The sequence below is a fragment of the Chrysoperla carnea genome, chromosome X (assembly GCF_905475395.1).
Source record: "Chrysoperla carnea chromosome X, inChrCarn1.1, whole genome shotgun sequence".
In the NCBI taxonomy this organism is placed as follows: Eukaryota; Metazoa; Arthropoda; class Insecta; order Neuroptera; family Chrysopidae; genus Chrysoperla; species Chrysoperla carnea.
The window spans coordinates 25971158-25996164 of record NC_058342.1 but is presented as its reverse complement, the minus strand read 5'-3'; the positions used below and the strand labels follow the sequence as shown (position 1 = coordinate 25996164).

The 25007-nt window shown below is 30.2% G+C and overlaps 1 protein-coding gene and 1 non-coding gene across 2 annotated transcripts in view; one reads left to right on the top strand and one right to left on the bottom strand.

Moving 5' to 3' along the window:
- Nucleotides 1–25007, top strand: part of LOC123303025 (semaphorin-1A-like) — a 196323-nt gene that overhangs the window by 10997 nt on the left and 160319 nt on the right. The gene's annotated exons all lie outside the window — the stretch shown is intronic.
- On the bottom strand, nt 4803–4875 carry Trnar-ucu. The gene has a single exon. It is a non-coding gene; the product is annotated as a tRNA-Arg (tRNA).

Genomic DNA, 25007 nt, shown 5'->3' with positions numbered 1-25007 from the left:
ATAGTCAATTTTATTGAACGAATATTATTGATTATTGATGCTGATTGGGTACTATCATATGCCTATTATTGAAGGATATGGCGCAGCAAAAAGTGCATGAACCTTAACTTTCTGCCGCGTTGTGGAGCATTTTCTTTCTTGGAGCCATATGTAGGTATGGCAGAACAGCTACTTTTGAAATAGAGAAGGGTGTAGAAATCTGAGGAAAAAAGTGGATCCTAACCGCCTGGAAGCAACGGTAAGTCAAAGCAACCATTTTTTATAAAAGGGGAAAAATTGTGGCGTTTACGGAACATAGCTCAATTGGGTCTTGGGTCTTGGGATCGGATAAAACCGTCCGTACGACGCATCTTATAAATCGTTCGAGATAGAACAGAAGTTTTAATGTATGACATGTTCCATTTAAAAAAATAAACAACTTTTGTTTGAAACATTTTTTCGTAAACATCACTGTTTACTTGTCAGAGCGCAAATTATGCGCAAATTGTATAGTATGTATGTTATGGCTATATCAGTTATATATGTGTGACATGTATGTATGTGTAATGTGAGTAATCAACACTGTCTTTACATGGTATTTCAACAATTAACTCAATCACTTGTTTGTTTTCACTTCTATTTCAAAATTACACTTATTTAACCATAAATTTATTTTAAACGAGGCGTGGATTTAGAGTTAAATTTTGGGGTTTCACAGACACTGGAGTCTGGATTTATACTGGTGGAAATCGTTTACCTAAAAATTCATTTTTTGCTATTTTTTTCATCTTATAGGGATCCTTTTTGTGAATCTCTAGAGGGAGGCAACTGCTCCTATCTGCCCCCTTTAACGACGCTCATGGGAAATTGGGTGCAATTTTGCACAATGAATGAATAAAGAAAAACGAAGGCAATGAAAAATGAATAAAAATGCTGATAAAATCTAAGATAAAATAAATTAGATTATCGTGTGACAAGTTAGACATTTTTAAATCAAACTTTACATTCGTAGAATCTAGTATTTAAAAAAAATTTATTATTCTATTGTTAATTACAAGTGAATATATTTTTGTTGAAGGATAAATACTTGATTATAATTTAAAAATAGAGTACCTATACCTCGGAGACTGTACGTCGCCTCATTCAATTCAATCAAACTAACAGAATACACATAAACCAACAAGTGTGCTGGAAGCCTTTAGGGACCAGACCATTAACTTCATGATAAACCTCATTAATTCAGGCTACGTTGATAATTATCAAGCATGGGCGTCGCCAAGGGAGGGCAGGTAGGGGCACCTACCCCCCTCTTAAGATTCCCAAAAATAATTCAAAATCTACTTTCATTTTCATTGATCAAATCGCATTCCATGGATCGCATTGGATGACTTTTCAAAATGTTTATTAATGATGTGCTAGTTTGTTAAACGTTGCCCAGCCATTTTCATTGACTGATTATATGATAGAAAACGCAATTTTGTAGTATTACAGTCGATTCGTCCATCACTGTAATCGGAAAACGCGGCTATTGAGGGTTGTTTTGCATAAGATAACAAAGGAATACTTGTAAATAAATGTAATCTTCTTCACAAAATTATTAAGATTGGTTTATCTTAATTGAAAAGAATCATTAAAAATCAATTAGTTAAGCAGGCGCGGATTCAGCCCTCAAAACAGGTGATGGGCACGGCACAGCCACCCAAAAATTGGCTATTGGATATAGTGTATTCCTGCAAAGGAGATGTTTACAAAATATATGATGCCCTGACCAAGATTTTGTTCAGTGTATTTGTTTTCGTGGACAAAACCGTGGGGCGGACACTTGTAAATTAATAAAACTGTAAGATGTTAGTTTGTACGCTCACAAAAATTACGAAAGTATATGTTTGCACATCACAATTTCGTCACATTTATACTCTAAACTACTGAACAAATTCTGATAAAATTTCTTCAGATTAAATTAAACGCTGGTATACATTTTACATTAAATAAAATTTAGCTGCTTACTTAAATAACAAATTCAAGCTTTCTTTTTTTCCCGCGAAAGCGTTGATAATGTCATCGATATCCAAATGTTTAGGAGAACTTGAACGAAGTATAGAAAACGATCTCTCTGCTACAGCTAAGCTCGCTGGAAGAGTTGTCAGTATTTGTAAGAACATTTTTATATTAGGTTACAAATCTCGTATGGCGGAATTGTTTTCACATTCAGTTTTCTAATTGATCATCCAGATTCGGTATTCATTTATAACAGTTGATTCACTATCATTAATGAATCACCGGTACATCTGAATCACTTTTTCCACTGCCTGAATATCGATATTCAAGTCTTTGACACCAATATTTGGTTCAGGTGGTAAAACTCTCAACTGAAATTGGTCGAGTACCTCCGGATCTTTGCCAAATCATTGATAACGGAATCTAATAGGGGAATATAAATTGATTTCCGAAAGGACGCTTCTCCCGATTTCGCTATAATTTTTTTGCGATGTTTGGAATCTATACGCTGTGAAACGAATTTTTAAACAAAATAAATGTTCTTCCCAAAAATTATCAGGTATGTTGTTTTACATGTCAAAAAGTAATATTTCTAATTTTGATTTTTGGGATGAAAACAATAAATTTCTATCAGAATTATTATTAAATTGAGAAAGATTCTCGTCAAGTGTATAAAATAAATTACATCATACATGCTCTGCTAGTTTAAATATTAAAATATTTTAAATAAAGTTTGAAATCGAGCTGAAGAAATTAAAGATTTTAATATGTCAAGTTTATCTTGTGCACCATGTACCTCTGGGACCAATTCTGACGCTAGATTTGTGTTCAGCGATCCCAAAAGCCCCCGCATTACAAGTTTGGAATCATTTTCATCACTATTAACTGAATTGTGAATTTAGTATATTTACGGTCGATTTAAAATGCAATTATAAAATGCATATTATTTATGTAAATTACATATTTTTAATTTCTTATTAATTAATTTAGGTCACAAAATTTCCTGATGCTCTAACGATTCGAATGCCGAAAACCGCATTCAAATCCGACTTACTGTTCAAATTTTTCGAACTTTGACTATTTTTAGTGTTTCGTTTCATCGTATTTCGTTATGCCATCAACATAGAACTCGTGAGCAGAAGAACTTCATCACTTAGGTCATATTTTGTTACAGTTCCACACTGCATAAGAAATGGTTTATAAATTATTATCTACGGACCTAATACATGAAGAAAATACAAAGAAACAGAGATAACACGAGACGATTTCAAGTAAACATTATACAGAAGGCACTCCTTTAAAAAAAATAAAATAAAATAATTATATATTCAATTTATTTAGTAATTTATTTTAACCTCCATGTAGTACACACTTCATTGTAGTATATGTAATAAAGAGACCTCACACGATCAATAAATTGTCAGTATTTTAGTATTGAACTGACTGCCGTACGTCCTTAAATGAGCTGACGGAACAAATGAATGTAAACCTGGTATAGGCACCGGGACACAGGGACATTCCAGAAAATTGCGAAGCCGACAACTTTGCCAGAAATGGCGCAATGCTGCCGGACACAAGCATCAATAATTATCCGGGAGTTCCATTTGCAAACTGCAAGTTGCTCCTCAAAGAGGATATCTTAAAAAGGGCCAATCTTAGATGGATGGATTAACGTACTTATGGTACTTCCAGACAGATATGGTCTGAGTACAATCGCAGACGTTCCGAAGATCTTATATCACTTCCAAGGGCCTCTGTTCGCAGGCAGTAAAATTATTATTAATTAGCTAATTAATAATAATTTTATAATCTAGCTAAATATTTTTAATGGTCCTGAATCGGATATATTTTACCAAATGCATGTTATTTAGTGTATTACTCTCTTAATTGATCGGTAAGGTATCTAAAATTTTTTTTGATATAATAATATGCTTCGTTAATTATAATATTCTAAAAATTCAGATCATTATCTACTAATTTATTTGTTTCTATTACAACCGAGTCACCCTCCTTAATAAAATAATGTTTCACATTCAAGATGAGACTACTTTTTTTGGAAGCTGGGATTTTTATGAAGAATGAATTTTTTAACTTACTGTATATGGATGTCGTGTGAAGTTTCAATTAATTTTTTTCCCAATTTTAAATTTTATTATGATGTAATAATTAAAAATTCAAGTTTTTTATTTATATTTATTTATTTATATTTAAGAAAAAAATAATATATTGCCTGACTGTTGTTGATTTGCTTGTTTTATGAGTGTCCACTCACATATGGTTGAGTTTTACCTTGAAAATTCAATATTTGGTAATTTTCACGCATGATTTAATTAAAAATTAACAATATTAATTTATTATAATGGTCAATTGGTTTTGTTTTGTTGATATATTAGATTTGAACAAGTGAAATAAAAAAACTAAATGTGTCTTTTTAAATTTGTTTAAAAATTAAATAATTAGTGTAGTAAACGAACCTTTATTATTCGAAAAAATTTTTGGCTGGGTGTATCGACTTGCGGTTTTTTGCATTGGCTTCAGAAAATTATCCTAAAAAAAGACAATATGGTTTCAAGCGGAACTGTCCGCTTATGTAACCTTAAAGAGGAAGGGATCAACAAATTGACTGAAAATTCTAAATCAACGACCCCAAAAACCCTTGTATACGTTATTAAAAGTCTTAATTTGCAAAAAAATCGTCTTTTTCATTTTGAAAGTCTTGCAGAACCTTATTCTAAAATCGATATTAAATTTAGTTACAGATTTTTTCATTAGAAAATGAAATAGAGTTAGTCTTTTATCATTTGATTAATTGCCATTAAAAAAAGCATCCCTGGTGGGGATCGAACCCACGACCTTTGGATTAGAAGTCCAACGCGCTATCCACTGCGCCACAGGGACTATACAATATCGCTGATCTCAATCTCCAAACATTGTGGGCATAGTTTCTAATTTCCTATCAAAATTGCTTCCCATATTTAGCCCCTTTGTTAAGTCACAATAGAATCCTAGATTGTATATACATTTTCCAAATAAATGATCGTGGATTCCGTGTATCGATCGTGTATTATTCCATGTTTTTTTATTGATATGGGATTTTCGTGTTTTCATGTTTTTGTGAAATTTTTACAAAAAATGGTGAGTAAGTTGACACTACCTTAAGGAACTTCCATAGTATTATTTCAATTCTCTTTGCAAGTACGAAAAAACCTTAATCGATAAAAAAAGGGTTTTTTACCTAAATTTAAAATCTTCTCAAAATTGACTCTCCAATTAACCTTTCTCTTTAATAGCAATGATTCGCCAAGTCAAATACCCTTCATGCTGAATTTGAACTAAACGATGCTGCTGAAGATGTCCAAAAGTAGATCAGATGGTGTCAAGCATTCCTAAAACACCATAAATCGTGAACTAGTTATAAAACACTCTCACTTCTCCCCTGTAACCTTTGATACATGCATAAGTTTATATTTTCATGGAAAATATGATGAAAAACGTAAAGGAATGATGAATCAGTGATCGCACTTCCAGTCATGCATTAATTAATATTATCGGATTTTCCAAATATAATTGTTATTTGAAAATGTTTTGTTTTCTAGCTAAAAGTTTGTAATGCTTTAGGCCGAACACCTGATATTTCTTATGATTAATTAATTAATTTCAAATTAGATAATGGCAATTAAATTATAAATTAAAAGTAGCTAATACAAGGTGATAACTAATTGAAAAACAATTACTTGCTTTTACAAAACAATAAATTGCCTTTTAAACAGTTTAAATTTTATCAAATGAACTACAATTATTTGATTTTCGAAAATTTTCGAAAGTATTTGCTAGAATTTTGTTTCGTTTTGCGAGAATGTTTCACAAGACCACTAGTTGCAACTAAACGCAAATTTTCAACTCTCGTGACCTAATTGACCCATGTTGCTCATTTACAAACTTAGCCTCACTTTTTACGTCCTGAGCACGCCATAAAAATTTCAGCTTGATATATCATTTCGTTTTTGAGTTAACGTGTGCACAGACAGATGGACAGACGGACGGACAACCGGAAATGGACTAATTAGGTGATTTTGTGAACATTAATACTAAAATATTTTTGCATAGCTTCAATAGTTAGGCGTTATAAACTTGGGACTAAACCTTGATATATATTACATGTATAAAAAGTTTTAAGTGAGGACAATTATTAACTTCTAATCTAGATCAAATTTCCGGCGGTTATCTTAATCTTGATCTAAATTGTCAACTCTGGAAATTGCATTTAAATATATCATTAAAACAATAATTACAGTATGACTAAACTCGACAAAAACAATGTAAATAAATACTTTCAGCATAATATTCTTATGTATAATTTAAATGTAATTAATTTTATTGTGATTCATTTTAATATATTTATATTTAATTAATATTTTATAATTTTATAATTAACAATAATATTACGTATATAGGTGATAGATGTATACCGTGTGTTTCACTTTCCACAACCACCACAAACTGTATGCGTATGTTGAAATCACCTCCGAATTTTAAAGTAAAGATAATTTTTTGTCGCAATATTTCACTCCTTGAGCCTCAAGGCCTCTTGTGATTGAAATTATATCGCAAAAAATGCGAAAGTACATGAAAGTGTGTTTTTTAAAGTATAATTTATTTTCTTATTTTTTAGTATCGCTAAGTTAAAGATTGTGTACTGCTTGGGTACACTGAAAAAAATTAAAATAATGACAACCTCACCTCGAAGTTGACCGTTTCATATTGAAATAAAGTAAAAATACTTTCAAACAATTTCCTAATGATTGAAACAAGTACAGCTAAATATTTGTATTTACAATAGAATGGGATTGAATTAAAAATATGAATTCATTGATACAAAATCACTGAAGTTAAATAAACAAAGACATTACTTCTATGAAAGAGATTGATTTTAGTTTAAAGTCATGCATTTTATTGATGGAAAATAAAATAAAATTGTACTTGTATTGGAATATATATTCGTGTTAAAAAAGCGAGTCGACAAGTTAAAAGAACATTACCTACTTGCCATTTCTAGTTAATGTGCGGTTGTGTCAACTTCATGAAGGTTGTGAACTTCATGATTGCGCTATCGATGGTTGTTATATATGTACATATGTACAAAAATATGCTATATATGTATTATAAAAATGATCAATAAGTTTATTTCAAACTCTCTGAAAATTAGTAACAACAATCTTCATGTAGTTGACTCAACCCAACATTGGCTAGACATGAAAGTTCGCAGTTACCAAATCCTATATTTAAAGCCAACGTAAAGATATGTTCTTTTATGAATTTTGTTTACCATCAATAAAATGCATGACTTTAAACTAAAATCAATCTCTTTCATAGAAGTAATGATTTTGTTTATTTAACTTCAGTGATTTTGTATCAATGAATGTATATTTTAAATCCAGCCCCTTTCTATTATAAATACAAATATTTAGCAGTACTTGTTCCAATCATTAGGAAATTGTTTGAAAGTATTTTTACTTTATTTCAATATGAAACGGCCAACTTTGGGATGAGGTTGTCATTATTTTAATTTTTTTCACTGTGGGTACTCTCTCCTACATAGAGACAAATTAACGTAAACAAATTTCCGATTAATAGTTGGAATGGGCAAAAAATTATAATTATTGTTTGATTAGACAAGACATTTAATTCTACGAATAATTTATTAAATATTTATAAAAGCAATTTTAGAAATTAAACAAACATAATACTATCAAATCAAATTCAACAAACATCATCAAATAAATTATAAATATTATTTATTGAATTGCTGTTACTATCAAATTATATCAAAACATCCGATTAAATTTTTGAATACTCCTGTAATATTTTACATGAACACATAGGCGTGCCCAGCTTTTTAATCCACAGGGAGACAAAACAGTAATTTTTTGGTTTAAAGAGGGGGAGGGAGGCAAATCAGATATTTTTGGTTTAAAAATTTCATCAATTAAACGGTAATTTGGTTAATTGAATTTATATTAGGTTTTTGGTAGTACATACTATATTACAATTTATTAAAAAATAAAATTTTGGTATAAACACATACTTTGTCAACTAAATCAATGGAAAATTCAAGTTCAAAAGCATAGAAGCTGGGGTAAACCCATGAAGGTTATAAGAAGGAGAACGATCGCTATAGAAAATATTGTCCCCGAAATATGGATAAAATAAGTGAGGCGCTGCGACCGCTAAGTAGTATCAATAAAAGCGGGCTGTTGTGCGCTAATTTGAAATGATATATCAATTTGTACATTATGCAACTAACTTCATCTACTTGTACTCATAAACAGCTAACTTCACAGATACTACTTCTTGATGACAGCGCAGCTGGTGGCTGAAAAATGAACTATAAATTCTACAAATTTTCAGGGACAGGCGCGCTAATGCTTTAACACGTAGCGATCGTTCTCCTTCTTTATAACCTTCATGGGTAAACCCATGAATGCCAAGTTTATAGAGTACCGATTGAAAAAAAATGGTCTGGGATATCAATTCTCATATACGAGTTTAGTCAATATCCCAGAAATTATTCGCCTATAATCGTCAAAGCCGCCGGATTATTGGATTTTTTGTGTCAAAATGACTCTAGAAAATTATTTTTATCCAAATCGGAGATAAAAAATTCTTCTTTAGAATGTAAACGTTTTAAGCAGATGTCACTAGCTACTAGCGAAATAGTATTCAATTTCGTGAGGATTACATATTTATTCGACATACGAATACATACGATACGAATCTATACGAATACACACTTAAGTGAATGTAGTAATGTACTTACCTTTGAAAATATGCTAACTGAAATTAGCAACAGAGTGAGAATTAATGCGTATGTCTTAATATAGGTACCTACAAAATAAGACCCTGGCGCGAATTTACAACATAATAATTGACATTTAATAAATACTCAACATAACCTTAGTATATTAGAATCTAAATAAGAAAAATAATTCCTGACTGACACTACGTTGAGTTGTATTTTAAAAGAAACCTTATAAATTAATATCACAGCACAGGACACAATATAGGAACTATTTTAAAAATGTAAAAATGTACTAAAATGCTATTTTTGATTACAATTAATAAGAATCATAAATTCACTAATTAAATTTAAAATAATTGTAATTTTAACGTTGTTATAAGCATAAAAAAGGAAATTTTAATCAAAACTTAACATTTACGAAGAAAAAATATTAAAAGTACTACAGTGTTGGCACTATACAGAAGTATTTTACCATCAAAAACAGTTTTTTTTTCCATTCATGGTATACCTTTCATGAGCATCTCATTTTTTACTTAGATTTGTTGAACAAGCCGTACAAATAACACGTAGTTACTGATAGAACCTTGTGTTCCTGGAGTGAATTTATTTTCTATCATAAAATTAGTTTCTAACTTGAAGATGGCTAGTACAGCGTATAGTAGAAAAGTTCAAAGATTTAGAGCTATAAAACGGATATTACTTTTATAGTAATTAATAATTATTGACTGGAGTTTAATGATTTAAAAAAAAAAATTAAAACTAACAACAAGTGTCTTTATTTAGTCAATTCATACAATCATTTAGTCATGACATAAAGTTGAACCTGTTTTTTGTACCCATAATATTTATAATATGAGTGTACAAAGTGGTCCATTAAAGTTGTTACATATAAAATTATGTAAAAAGTAACTTGTAACCTTTCAGTGGGAAATGTTTCATTTTTAGGATTATTTAGCGTAATTAAAACCTAAAAAACATATAAATCCAACTCATTTGACAATTAGATGAGTATTTTCCGAAATATATCCTCAATAGCTCCTAAATAAAAACCATTCGCACAGGATTTTAACGAAATCTCAAAATCTATTTGCCCAATCAATAAATGAAATCAATTTTTGTACTTTTTGGGTCAAAATTACATTATGTAGTTAGTTTTATCAATTTCCTAAGCAATTCCCTTTGAAAATTGCAAAAAATCGATCAAATAATTAAATTATTTTGTCTCCGATTTGGAAAAAATCGTTCTCTATAGTCATTTTGAACTAAAAAATACAAAAAATCGGGTCATTTCAACGATTGGGCGACTGAGATATTGACAGTTAATGAGCCTTAAACGTAACGTTCATAACACCCGTAAAGTTTCTGAGATATCAGATAATGAATTGTATCATGTTCTTCAATCGTTGGCTCAGAAATTTTCCGGACGTGATGGATGTACCATTCAAGGCAGGTTAGACCATCTGCCTCCCATACCCTTGATTGAATCTAAATTTACCTTTCATTTAGTTGGCTAAGTATATGTTAATGCCAAAATACTGTTGAATTAACGAAAATTTTTAAGCCAACATTGTCTGATTTTAGCTTTTAGCTGAATGTGAGCATGTGTCCAATCGTCAAAGAGATGCCATTTTTAGTCCAACTTTATCCTAGAAATAATTTTTATTTAAATTGGAAATATAATTAGGCACCTAGTCTATGAAATTATGATTTTTGTATCTTCTCGGGATTTTTAGAGATTCATGCAATTTTTTATAAGTCACAATAAATAAGCTTTTATTTTGTAAAAAAAAAAAACAGTGTGTAATCGTAAAATAAGCTGAATTTTTATGTTCTTTGAAACCAAATAACCCTAAATAATCAAAATGTACAAAAAATTGATTGATTCTGCGATTGAACGTCAAGTGAGATACAGCTAGAGAAGTTACTCCGGCAAGACCCCCTCCCCTTTTCTACCTCGAAAAGTACTTATCAAATCTGCTGTGTTTTATTGTTTTTTAATCCTAATACATTTAATTAGGTATCCAAAATCGTGAATATCTTGTTGATTTTGCGATTAAACGATGTTTTTAAGATAACGACTCAAGAAGTGGTGACACGTCACCGTTCCTATACGATTTTAGTCGATATCTACACATCTGATCGTCAAAAAAATTTGATTTTTGAATTTTTGGGAAAAATTACTCTAGACGAGTGAAAAACAATTGACTGAGTTGAAATACCCTGTATAGAAAGTGTTGAATTGACCTATCTTGCTCAATTACGAACTCAAACTCACTTTTTACATCGCCTCAGCACGCTATAAAAACTTCAGCTTGTTATCCTTTTTCGAATTATCATGTCCATGGGCAGACAGACAGCCCGGAATGGACTAATTAGGTGATTTTATGAACACCTATGCCAAAATTTTGTTCGTAGCATAGATTTATGTGAATGTTGTTACTCTTCGAAAAAAATCCCTAAAAATTTTTTAAATATTCCATTTAGGGTGACTTTTTTATGATTAAAATAGATACGAAAAAATGCACGTATGAAGAAAAATTTTTGATTTTTATTATTATTATAAAAAAATTTACAAAACAATTCCAACTAGATTCAATTAGTACGAACAATTTGCTAAAATTCTGAGCAATAACTTACAATTATTAATTATTAATTAATTTTACATTTGAGAAAATAGTACAAGTTTATCAAAAGTGAATTCAGAGGAATTGGTTGACTAACGAATATTTCAGCGATGGAACAATTTCATTGACTGAGTTTTGGAGTTTGTTATTCTAAGAAAATATTTTCATTAACTCAATTTTCGAAAATGAGTTCAAAAGATATTTAATTTAAAAAAATCGAATTTTATGTAAATTTAACCATGATATCAATTTAAACGGATAAGTCAATGTGTAATAATTGGAGAAAGTGGCTTAAAAAGGATAAGTATTGATGTTTGGATTTGAGATACTTGGATACTTTTTTTGAACATCACTGGATCATTTTAGTTTATTCATTTTTAATGAATTAGATTTTATGTGATACATTATAAGAAAATCATAACGTTTGCAAAATTTGCCATTTTTATTAGCGCCTTTACTCAATGAAAAATTTACTCGATCAAATTGGCTTATTTTTGGAATTGTTGTAATTTTGTGATTCTATGAGAATATTACAGTAACCTTATCCATTACAGTCTGCATCAAATCCAGCAGTTCTGATTTTTCGCAGACTTGTTGATGATGTTATTCCAATGAATAATCCAAGTTTTTGACCTCGAGTGCTGAACTCAATTTTGTCAAAAATCGAAAAATCCGTGCAAATTTCTTGTTTTGGCGATTGTAACTCTAAAGTACTAGTATTTTTATGAATCTTTTTCAGAACGCATTTAAAGTAGACAATGGACTCTGTAGACCCAATACTTTCCGAGATAAAGCCTTTCAAAATTTATCGACGTAACTTTAGACATCAGAGCTAACGTCAAATTCATTTGAGATGTTGTCCCAATGAATAATCCAAGTACCGAATTTGACGTTAGCTTTGGTGTATCAAGTTACGTCGATAAATTTTAAAAGGCTTTATCTAGGAAAGTATTGGGTCGACAGAGTCCATTTTCGTCTCATATTGTAGCAAATTTAGTCTTCTTTAAAAACTTTCCAGAAAAGATTTATCAAAAAACAAGTCCTTTAGGGTTATAAGCGCCGAAATGCAAAATTTTCACGGATTTTTCGATATTTGACAAATTTGCGTTCAGCGCTCGAGGTCGCTAACTTGGATTATTTATTAGACCAACATCATAAACAAGTATGCAAAAAATCGGAACTACCGGATTTGATGCACTTTTAAACGACAAGGTTACTGTATTAGAAGGCTTCGTTAGCAGAATTTCAAAACCTAAGGAATTCTTTATGATTTTGAAAAAATAATCTCTCATTCCATTTTTCTGGGGTGCCATTTAATGGGTTTGATGCTATTTAAGGAGTGCCAAAATATAAAAGATTAGACTTAATTCTTGATTTTCACTTTTAAAATCGCTGTCGAAACCTGTCGAATAGCTTATTTATCCGTTCAATTAAAATTCAAGCTTTTTTTTACTAAACAGCGCCGTTCAACTAGTGGCCTGAACGATATTCAGCCATTCAGCTAAAGAAATGACTTGGATCTATCACTACTTGCCCATCCTAGTCATTTAAATTTAGTACCACTTTCTCTCGCCGGGCGTTGAAATCCACAAACTGTCAATATTCCGTCGGCAAGCAACAATATTGCTGATATTTCTTACAGTTTGATTCCGGTACAATAATTAATTTCTTTGAGAGAGGCTATGGCAAGTCAGTCATTTTTTGGTGGTCTCACAGACTCGCAACTTGACTGCGACATATATATTATGTATATTTCGAAACCAAAAAGGCGGCTTAGAGTGCCTAGGGCGCCATCACATCCAAAATTCAATCATTTTTATATGGTAACCAAAATCTCCAGAAATCGAACACTACAGTTATTAATATTCGTAAAAATCGTTCCATTTTGACAGCTTCGACCTTTGAAGATATTTTTTTAGAAGGAGTAAAGAAGTTAAGCGACATGTATTAAAGTCAACCAATTCTATTGAGTGCACTTTTTTTTCCAAATAGTAGAGTCCACGAATTATAAGTAGTGTAAAAAATCGTTTTTTCCAATTTGACGTAAACGGCATATATAGATACAAATAACGCGAGTCAAACTTCCAATATAATAATCATTTGCGGCGTCCAACATGTCAAAGACAATCGCAAGATTAAGATTTTTCAAGAAATTCTCATCCCATTTATCCAATTCTGGTAATTTGATTACACTCAAGATTAAAAAAACCATTCTGACATGAAAAAAAAGAAAAACAGTAAAATTATACACAAATCAAATTAAACAAGTGAAAACAAACAATTGACTGAGTTAATTGTTGAAATACCATGTATGGACGTTGTTTTTGGACATCATATAAATAAAAAAAGATATCCACTCTTAAATAGGTATAAAAATTTCAGCTTGATATCTCTTTTCGTTTTTGAGTTATCGTGCTTCCGGACAGACAGACGGACAGAGAACCGGAAATGAACTTGTTAGGTGATTCTATGAGCACCTATACCAAAATTCTTTGTTTTGAAGTAAGAAGAGTTTCTTGTGGACGTTAACTTTTGAAATGATCACACTGTATAATTCGTAAATGGAAAATTTAACGAAAAAAGAATAGGAGATATTTCGTGGTGAAAATTTTATAATAATAAGTCATTAAAAGAAAATTTTGAAATCTCTGGACTTTTTTTCAAGCCGACAACTTCAGGTCCGCGCCCAAGCATAGTATTAGTGAATCGAAAAGATATATTTTCATGATGAAATCAATTTCTCGATGACACAGAATCGACAGATTTAGCGTTGCAGATTTTGTCATTCTATTTGCAGCCTTTCTGAAATGACTCATTAAAACTACGCTTGACCGCAGACCTATCCGATTTTGAGTTGATGGTCCGCTCAAAGTAATGTTTTCACGTGAAGGAAAAAAAAACTAAAAAAAGGAATGTTTCAGCATCTAACTTAAAACCCTACTAACGTGGAGTCTCAAAAGTGCTTCTGTTGCGTTAATTAACGCTATGTATACATAAAAAAACGATTTTGGGCCAATATCTTGGAGACCATCAACTTTATGGAACTTTGTCGGAAATTTGTTTCCGTAAAAAAAATGTAGAATAAAAAATTTTGATATCTTTAGCTATTTTCCACAAAAATCGGGAAAAATGGCAAAATATATATTTATATGCTGATTAACAATGATTTAATCGCAAAGTCAACCAATAATTTAACTTTACCGGGACCCATAAAATATAGTCAGCTAATTTGGTGATTAGATGGGTATTTTTCGAGATAGCTTCGAAAAAAAAGTTTTCGTACATGATTTTAGCGATATCTCAAAAATTATCCGCCCAATCAATAAAGAAACCCAATTTTTGTACTTTTTGGGTCATAATTACCCTACTTACCAAGTTTAATCAAATTGAAAACTTCGATATCTTAAGCCGTTTTCAAAACGATCAATTTCATATACATTTTTCGTTAATTATTCAATCATTACGAGAAATATACATAAAATTGATCGTTTTGAAAACGGCTTAAGATATCGAAATTGTTCACTCTACATTTTTTTTTAGGAATACAATTTTCCAACAACTTTCGTTTGATAAATTTTTTTATAAAATCAATTAGTTTCAAGATATTGTTAATTAGCATATAAATACATTTGGTCGTTTTTCCCGATTTTTGTGGAAAGTGGCTGAAGATATTAAAATTTTTGATTCAACATTTTTTAAAGAGAAAAAAATTTCCGACTATTTGAAATAATTTTTCATTCATGGTTTTTCAGATATTGGCAAAAAAGAGGTTAGGAGTTAGAGGGGCTTTTTTTAGGTTTTTTTTTTGCCGTTGAATAAATTCATAAAATTGCTTATTTTGAATTACTTTGAACGACCCATGACAATCCCAATGAACTGTATAAAATTACGACTGAATCATAGTTTTTATATACAGTGTGTCCCCGGATAGAGGTAACTATACTTGTAAATTTTCTTATTTTGCATTTTAAGAAAAAAAGTCATTCTTTATAAGAAGTTTTGCTTATTATGAAAAGTATGTAGGAATATTTAAAACTTCTCAATAATGTATAGGGTAGGCAAAAATTTGGTATCACTATTTTTATTTTTGATAAACTACCCTTCGTTTTTAAAAGTTGACAAAATGTTACTAAAAAAAGTTACTCGAAATTAACAATTAAGACTCTATACAAAATATCAAGAAGATCTTTCCAACTTTGTACAATTCCATTCTTAGTGAATGTTTATCCGAGAAAATACATTTTCTTTTTAATTTTCTAAACTAGTCCACAAAAAAATACATTTTCGTGGACTAGTACATGTTAATTGAATTATTATTATTTACTTTCTTGCGTTTTTTTATAATTAGTGCTTTTGTTCAAGTAAAAAATGATGTTATAATTAAAGTACACGGATCTTCTTGATATTTTGTATAGAGTCATAATTGTTAATTGCGAGTAACTTTTCTTAGTAACATTTCGCCAATTTATAAAAAAAGAAGGGTAATTTAACAAAAAGAAAAATAGTGATTACAATTTTTTGGCTACCCTGTACATTATTAAGAAGTTTAAGCAAATTAATAAACAAAACTTCTTATAAAGAATGACTTTTTTTCTTAAAATGCAAAATAAGAAAATTTACAAGTATAGTTACCTCTATCCGGGGACACACTGTATATCATTAAAATCATTCATAGAGTTTATTGGGAAGTTTGTCACAAAAAAAAAAAAAAAGAAAAATTACGTTAAAGCATTGCGAAAGGATTCTTGTTGATGTCTACCATTAGCGTTGTTAAATGCATTTTTAGATTTGTTTCTCAAATGTGTAATAATCTTACAACAAAGCCGAAATAACATTTCATGATCCAGTTTCTTAATATGTAAAGATAATAACTCGATTGTCGCAGGTAGAATTTCTAAAGTATCGTCGGAGCAAACACAACCATATTGAAGATCCACATGATCAGTTAAAATTGTATCGTTGGGATTCACTGCATGATGATTAATCCAATAAATGATTTTCAATAACGTATAACTACTTTTCACAAGCAGAAATTCAACAGCTTGCGCAGTATTCGATAAATCCATATGGTCAATTACCAGCTTTAAGAAATTTGAACATAATTTTAGTAATTTTGGATCACACTGTATGATAAAATCGTCTTTCGCTCTTATTAACAAAATTGACTTTTTTTCAGGTAGTTTGACAAATGTTGACATTTTTAACAGGTTACCTACGTGATAAAAAAAATAAAAAATAAATAAAATATAGATTGCATAATTAAGAAAATTTGACGTACTTACAAAAGACGCTACAAAATTTGATTTATTGACTTAATAATTTGATTAGTAACGACGGATTTAGTAATTATAGTAGGGATGTAGTATGAAGTCCTACTTTAGACGAGGGAGTGTATCAAATTTGTGGGAAATTCAAATAGAACGTTAATATTTCGTGTGTTTTAGATTTTAATATTTCTATATCCGTGGTTTTAGATTGCCTCAAGCAATATGCTTGCTTTTGATTGGCTGCTTCTGTTCGCACTCTCAATTGCGGGAACATTTAAATGGGTAGCAAATTTTTTAATACAATTTAGAAATTAATTACAAATATAATATTTTTACCTAATTACCCTTGGATGAAGGAATATACCTTTAATATTCCTGTGACCGACTAATTACCTAAAGAATATATCGTAAATAATTCGTAAAATAATAAAAATAAATCTTCACTTGTTTAAATTAAGATTAGGTTTACGGGTACATTAGTTCAATACATAAATAAGTAATAATTTCCCTAAATATATTTTTACATAAATTTCATATTTTAAAAATTCTATAATACGTTGAAATAAAGTATTGAAAATGAATCCACGTATTTTCGAGACATTCTTAAGCCTTCTTTTGAATTTCATTAGTTAACTTATAATAGTCGTAACACTAGGATTGAAGATTGAATATTCACTAAATTGAATAGAGGCTTTGAGCATACTTTCAGCATGCGCCTTTGTGAGACTCAACCCACTCGGTTATACTCCATCCCTTTTAAAATATTCCTAAATCCATGTTCGTAACTTACTAAAACCATGGTAGAGGTAAACAAGGTATATATATGTATAAACCATGATAGAACTAAGCAAGTTAAAGTGGCCACTGACAAATAATTTATTTATTAATTTATTAATGATTAATTTTTATTTCAACAAATATAATTATCAATTAATTAAAATTATTTATTAATTTAATGAAAATATATATAAAATTTATACAAAATTAAAACTTGTTTATTTATTTTAAATTTTCTTCGAATACCGCTATTTGGATTCGGGATATGTGGCACTGTTTACTGTATAATAATGTAACTAAAACATTTTCATTATGAGACTCATGGTTTTGTCAGAAGTTAAATGACTTGTATATAATATATGACTGTGGTTCGATGTCAATCGACGCCATCTTAGCTTGTTCTCGCTTCATGATTAAAATGTAGAAAACGTGAATACGTTTTAGTGAATAATCCTTGATTTTGGTAATGTAAAGTTTCTTGATTTTAGTAATGAAAAAATCGTTCAGGTTTTTGCAATTTTTTACGAGACAACTCAACATTGCAAATATGTAAACCAAACATTAATCAATTTGATAGTTCGAACGTAAACAAATAGCCTTAGCTCATCTATTACTAGATACGCCCAACGTGTACCAAGCATGTACATTTTTGCTTCACATAGAAGATTAACAAAGACAACAATACTATATTCAAACATCTGACAGAGAAACACAATAACAGAGCATATTCTTGAATGCGCATGATCGTATAGATGGAAGCTACTTCAATATTTACTGTTTAATTAATTCTGTGTAAAAGTTATAACAAAGTAGAAAAATTTTTCACACTGAATTTGTACTTTTATTAATTAATTTTAAGTAATTAAAAAGTAATTAATCACTAAAATAATGGTTTAGTTGAATTGTCCAGCCAATAAAGTTACGGACAAAAAAATATTTGAACCATATTGAAATTTCATGAATATTCCCTATTATCTCAGATGTTGGCACGTTTAAAATCGTTTAACGCTTAACGCTCAGTCTATGTAACTTAATGTTCTGAGTAACATATACAATCAGCGTTGCCGACTCTACTAACTTTAAGGTAGATCTAGCAACTTTGAGTATTCTTAGAATAGAAAGTTGGTAAATTACCAACTTTGAATAATTCAAAATAACTAGATCTAAGATTAGAGCTTAAGATTAGATCTACTAAATTTTAAGCAGAATTAGCTGATAAGCTTAAGATTAGATCTACCAAATTTTAAGCAGAATTTGCTGAAAACTACCAACTTTTTAAATCATATCTACCACATAGACAGATTTTAGGTTGGTAATGCTGTATACGATATAAATATTTGAAGTATTCTAATTGGTAAAATAAATGATTTAAGATAGAATGTTGCAATCTAGTAGTCGTTGTCGGGTTTGAGAAATAAAACAAAGTGAAAAGAATCAATAATTATAATATCGTTTTTATTTGTAATTATAAATGTACATATATAATATTAATAGGTATATATCTATGCATATTTATTTGTACTTATTTTAACAAAATTGGCAATCACAGAAAAATGTTACATTTATTATTTTATTCTCTACTTCTGTTCTACAAAATAAATAAATAAATAAAAACTTTTTAACGTGTCTTGTTTGTATTCTACGTATTTTATAATCATAGTAATAATATAATAATAATTATAGTGTACAAGATGTTACAAATAGAAGGCTCGATGACACTATGAATTACACTGAAAAAAATATTCTTAATACCAACCGATATGAGACTGTCTAGTTATCAGACTAGACATTTTCCACACGTCAGACGCTCTCGATTTGTTTACAATTTTTGCGAGGTGCAAAGCCAGAATCATTCTAACACTAACATGGGCTTACCGAGGAAAGTATAGGCCAGGTCATATGTCCTTCCTGGACCTGGATTTTTCATTAATCCACCCTGCCCCTCTAAACCAAAAATTCTTGTTTTGCCACCACTGGCATGTTATCGTCAACCAATAATTTAACTTCACCGGGATCCATAAAATATAAATAGTCAGCTTATTTGGCGATTAGATGAGTATTTTTTGAGATATCTCCTAAATAGCTTCGAAAAAAAAAGTTTTCGTACATGATTTTAGCGATATCTCAAAAATAATCCGCCCAATCAATAAGGAACCCAATTTTTTATTTTTTGGGTGATAATTACCCTACATACCAAGTTTAATCAAATTCAAAACCAAAATTTATTGTTCTCGACTTTTTCAAAGGGGTATGCACTCTTTTGAAAAAATTCCAAAAAATTGGCAAATATTATTTGGTCTCCGATTTAGAAAAAATCGGGTACCTTCGACGATTTTACGAATAATTTCTGAGATATTGAAACACATCGTTTTCCCTAAAATGTCGAAAAACCTAATAACGATAAAATTTCCCGTAAAAAATCATAATTTCGTATTCAGCGCATTTTTATGAAAGCGCATGTATATGAAATATACCAAGGTATACTAAGTTTAGTCCCAAGTTTGTAACGCTTAAAAATATTGATGCAATAAAAAAATTTTTTTTATAGGTGTTGATAAAATCACCTAATTAGTCCATTTCCGGTGGTCTGTTTGTCTGTCGTCTGTCCGTCTGTCATCACGATACCTCAAAAACGACAGAGATATCAAGCTGAAATATTTATAGCGTGCTGTGGGCGTAAAAAGTGAGGTCGAGTTCGTAAATGAGCAACATAGGGCAATTGGTTCTTGGGTCCGCAGGACCCATTTTGTAAACCGTTAGAGATATAAAAAAAGTTTAAATGTAAAAAATGTTCCTTATAGAAAAATAAACAACTGTTTGAAACATTTTTTCGTAAACATCACTGTTAACCCGCGAGAGCGCAAATTGTATTGTATGTATTATATGGGTGTATCAGTTATATATGTGTGACATGTATGTATTTGTAATGTGACAGAGTAATCAACACTGTCTATACATGGCATTTCAATAATTAACTCAGTCAATTGTTTGTTTTCACTTGTTTTACATAAAAATAGTCAATAAACTGGCCTCTTTAAATTTGTGACATAATAAAATTATCCTCGACCGAGCTACTCTAATCTATTTAACGTTTGTGTTTGATGACAGTTGACGTTTGTGTGTTAGTACACACTGTATCTAAAGAAATGAATTAACTTCTAGTCTACATATTATTAATAACACTAGATACTTCTTTTTTTAGTAAATTGCAGTTTGTTAGTCTTGCTTCTTCCACATGATTTGTTTTTATTACTTTATGTATGGATTGAGTAGATATTTGTTACCATTCAATATAAAATGACGGACTGTACACTCATCACTCATCATGCCTTTAGGCATCCACCTTGTACAATTGAAGTCTTCCTCCACTTTTTATTAAACTAGTTATTGTCAGATGGAAAATGATCACTCTGACTGAAAAATTTTATTTAAAACTATACTTTAAAATTATTCAATTCCGATTCAGATCGGAATTTATAATCCGCGAACCAAAAAAAGAGATGTTTGACCGCTCTGTGTCTGCCTGTCTGTCTGTCCAAATGAACTGATTTTAATTTTGTTTTGTTTTATTTGATAAGTTATTTAATGGAGGGTGTTCTTAGCTATGTTTCATCCCACATTTACTTTTGTAAATTTTGTTAGCGAAAAAACTAACATCTTACAAGTTTATTAAATTCCTCACAGTTTTGCCCACGTAGGCAAATACACTGTACAAAATATTTTTCATGGTGTCATTTATTTTGTAAATATCTCCTTTGTAGGTTAGGTTAGGTTCGGTTAGGTTATATTTTCTGTCCATGAAAGACACTCTTAGGCTATAGAGCCCATTGTGATACCATATATGTGCTTTACCACCTTTCTGCTGATAATTTCATTTATCAGTTCCTCAATTTCAAAGGCTGAGTGCACCTCCTTCACGCATATACCATGCACTACACCAGCCCATCACAACTATTAACTAAATTAATTTTGTTGCGACGGTGGGAATCGAACCCGCTACCCTAAGCATACCGTTGGTTAAGACAAAATTGGTCACGCCTTAACCAACTGAGCAAATAGGGCGACCTCCTTTGTAGGAATGCACTATATCTCCGAGTTCATACTCCAGCCCGTATTCAGCCAATTTTCGGGTGGCTGTGGGCGTATCCATCACCATTTTTGAGAACTGGATCCGCGCCAGAGAGACATTGGAATCGACATCAGTACAAGGGTCTATTATTTTTTAATGTACCTATGTCTGATTTTCAGTGATTGAATAAAAAAATAAATAAATAAATTGTTAATTATATAATTATATGGCAACGAATTTAATGAAATCACAGATTTTTTTTCAGTGTTCAATTCGAAAAATTTAATTTAATATTCAAATAAATCTACTTGTGAGGTATTAATTATTAACCATCTATTCTTAAAAATTTTAGAAAAATTAAAAGTCAAGTGTATTTATTTAACTTAAGGTTACGTAGTATCTAACTAGAATCTATAAGAACGTGAACTGAAGCTATACAAAAAGGTCTGAGTTGAACTTTGTTTTTACTTAGGTCTAGCTGTTACCCGGTCACTGTTTTTTTAAACAAATACCTATACAATATTACACCTTACATCCTTAAAGGAAGTTCGAGAAAAAGGGAAGGAAATTAAGCAATCAGGGATGGTTTCATTTTCTACATCAAAAGAAGGATTAAATAAGGCTGGGAAGGGGTTTCATTTAAAGGTTTTTATTATAATTTGACTACGGAATCCTAAAAAATGTATATGTATAAACATACCATATAGACCAGTATGTTTTGGTACACTCTTATTCGAACTAACAAATTTTTTTGGGTTTTGTATAGATGGGACTAAAAAAACGTTGTCTGATCAATTTACAATTTTGTTCTAACGTAATCTATGTTTCATTTTGGAGATAATTTATATTACTTGACGCGAAACTTAATATAAGATTCGAAAGCGGTTGTTTTCGAGTCTAAAAAGTTATATTTGAAAAGTTTTTAGAAACGTAATTTATCTTGCTACTTTTAACATATTTGTGTAAAAAAATTGCCTGTTTTTTTAAAAACATTTTGGATGCAAAAAATTGTCTGTATTTACAAAATTCTATAGGTGTGCCAACTTGGGGATAAAGCGGTTATTATCGCGATAAATTTTAGACTATTTATCCCAATAAAACTTTTCTGACTTTATTCTTTTAAGACCCATCTAAAAGTTAAAAAAATTATTTGATCGATTAGTTTTTTAAACCTGTTCGGGCCTTGCCCGAATGTGACGGGCTTAGAAGGTTTTACCGGGTGGCCGGGCTTTTGAAAATTTTTCCGGGTTACCGCGTGGCCAGGGTCGAAAAAACGAAAATTAGCATTAGGCATGATTGCTGAATCGCCACCACGATGGATTTGATCTCAGCAACTAGAGTAATGAGAATTGATTTTGTTCAAGATTTTAGTGTTTATAGGACTTTTCAGCTTATTTTGTTGGTATCACGATAAGAAGTCAGTTGTAAAACTTTTACATTCGTTCTATTTGACTCACGTTCGTGCAGAATTTTCATGTTTGTTCGTTTTGTTTGAGTCATGCTTGTGTAAAATTTTTATGCCTTGTGATTAAATGTTGATAGATACTTAAGGATTAATGCCAAAACAAACGGACTGATAGTTTTCGTGCAAAATGATGGACAATATGGACAAATTTCTAATATATTTATATTACTTTGTACTTATAACTTTGATGTAGTTGAAATAAATTAAATATGATGAAATTGGAGTTTTTTCAAAATCCCGCTTCTCAACAATCCTCTTCCCACAACACCACCTTCATAATGTGTCGAGCGAGAGACCTAGCCGAGGTGGCAACCCTAGCGCTAAGTTTTTTTAGTAGTGTCGTGCGCCAATATAGACTAGACTTATATTTATTTCAAAGAAAAATGTTATTTCCAATGAATACCCAAGAGATTTTTAATGTTACTACCGAACGTGTTAAAAACTTCATTTTACGGAACATTTAAATGTTATATTTCAATTTATTTATTATTTTTTAAATAAAGACCTCAACACAAAACATCATGCAATGTCTAATGAACAATTTTTAAAGGTTCCTTCTTTGTATCATATTATACTTCTATGGAGAACGGATAACATTTTATTCTTTGAAAATATTTCAGTATCATAAACATCAGGCAACCACATTAAAGCCTTGATCGAGCCAAATTGAAGCTCTTACATATATACAATTAAAGTATTTCTGCCATCTATTGAGCAAAATAAAAAAGGATTTGGGTGACTTAAAACAAATGAACATATGTGTCAAAAATAATATTTAAATTATTTTTCAAACAATCTCATTACAAAAACAAAACAATGTCATGTGTCAAAATACATTTTAAAAAACCCTCAAAAAGGTATAAAGATTGTCAGTTTTTTTTACTAAAAAAATTTGTTAATAAATGTTATAATTGATAAATTCAAAAGTATAAAGCACTTTTTATTCCTGTAGGAAAGTATCTTTTTATTCCTGTAATGGGACCCGAAAAAGGAATTGTTTTTCACCGTTTTGATACGATAGAGGAGATTCAAGCCGCAATGAAGGCGGAACTGAAGACAATCCCGGAAAGTGACTACAACCAGTGTTTCGAAGATTGGAAAATCTGTTGGCATAAGTGCATTGCATCGGAAGGGGATGAAATTGATTTGGAAGAATAAATAAAGAATTTTCAAAATAAATACAATGTCACCTTATTTTTTGGGCATAATAGATAAAAATACCGATCTTCCTGGTACTGAACCATTAAGAAAATTGAAATTATTTAATGACGTAAATACATTGTAATAGACATGTTCAAAAAAAAAACCTGGAGTGATTGACGAAAATACACAATTTTTTTATCATAAATATATCATATTTATTTATATTTTTATTTTAACAGTACGTGTCTGATTAAATAGATAAATGTTACTCGAAGTTAAAAGGTGAGGTTACTTTTTTTACTGGATAATATTTCACAAGGCACGCTATTTATCCTTTTGGTTGTTTAATAATTGCAGCATAAATTGTGTATATTTTGCGTCCTTACAAAGTGGCCTGAAATAATCTTACTAGTACGATCAATAGAGAATATTCATGTATTTTTTTTATTTATTTTTGATTCATTGTTTTACACCGTTATAACATAGTAAAAATATAAATACTGTTTAAAAATGCTGTAATTAAATGTAAAAAAATATTTAAAATAGAGAATAATTTTGAGATGTTTAAACGCAGTCATTTTGGCGCTCTCTGTTGATGACGTATTAATATGTGATCTGTCAGTTGGTGACAGTTCAATGTATAATTTACACACGTTATTATTAAGTTTTCTAATAAAAAATCATAGAAAAATATAAGTCAATGTAATACCATACAAAATATAAGTAATTAATACTATACAATAATGTTTATTGTACAAAAATTAATTGATTGAGTTTAAAAAAAGTTTTCATCATGAAGGAAATTTATCACAGATTCTGTTTATGCAAAAAAATTAATTTACGACGCTTTCCAAAAAGAAAACATAAAAAAAACCTTGATTTTGTA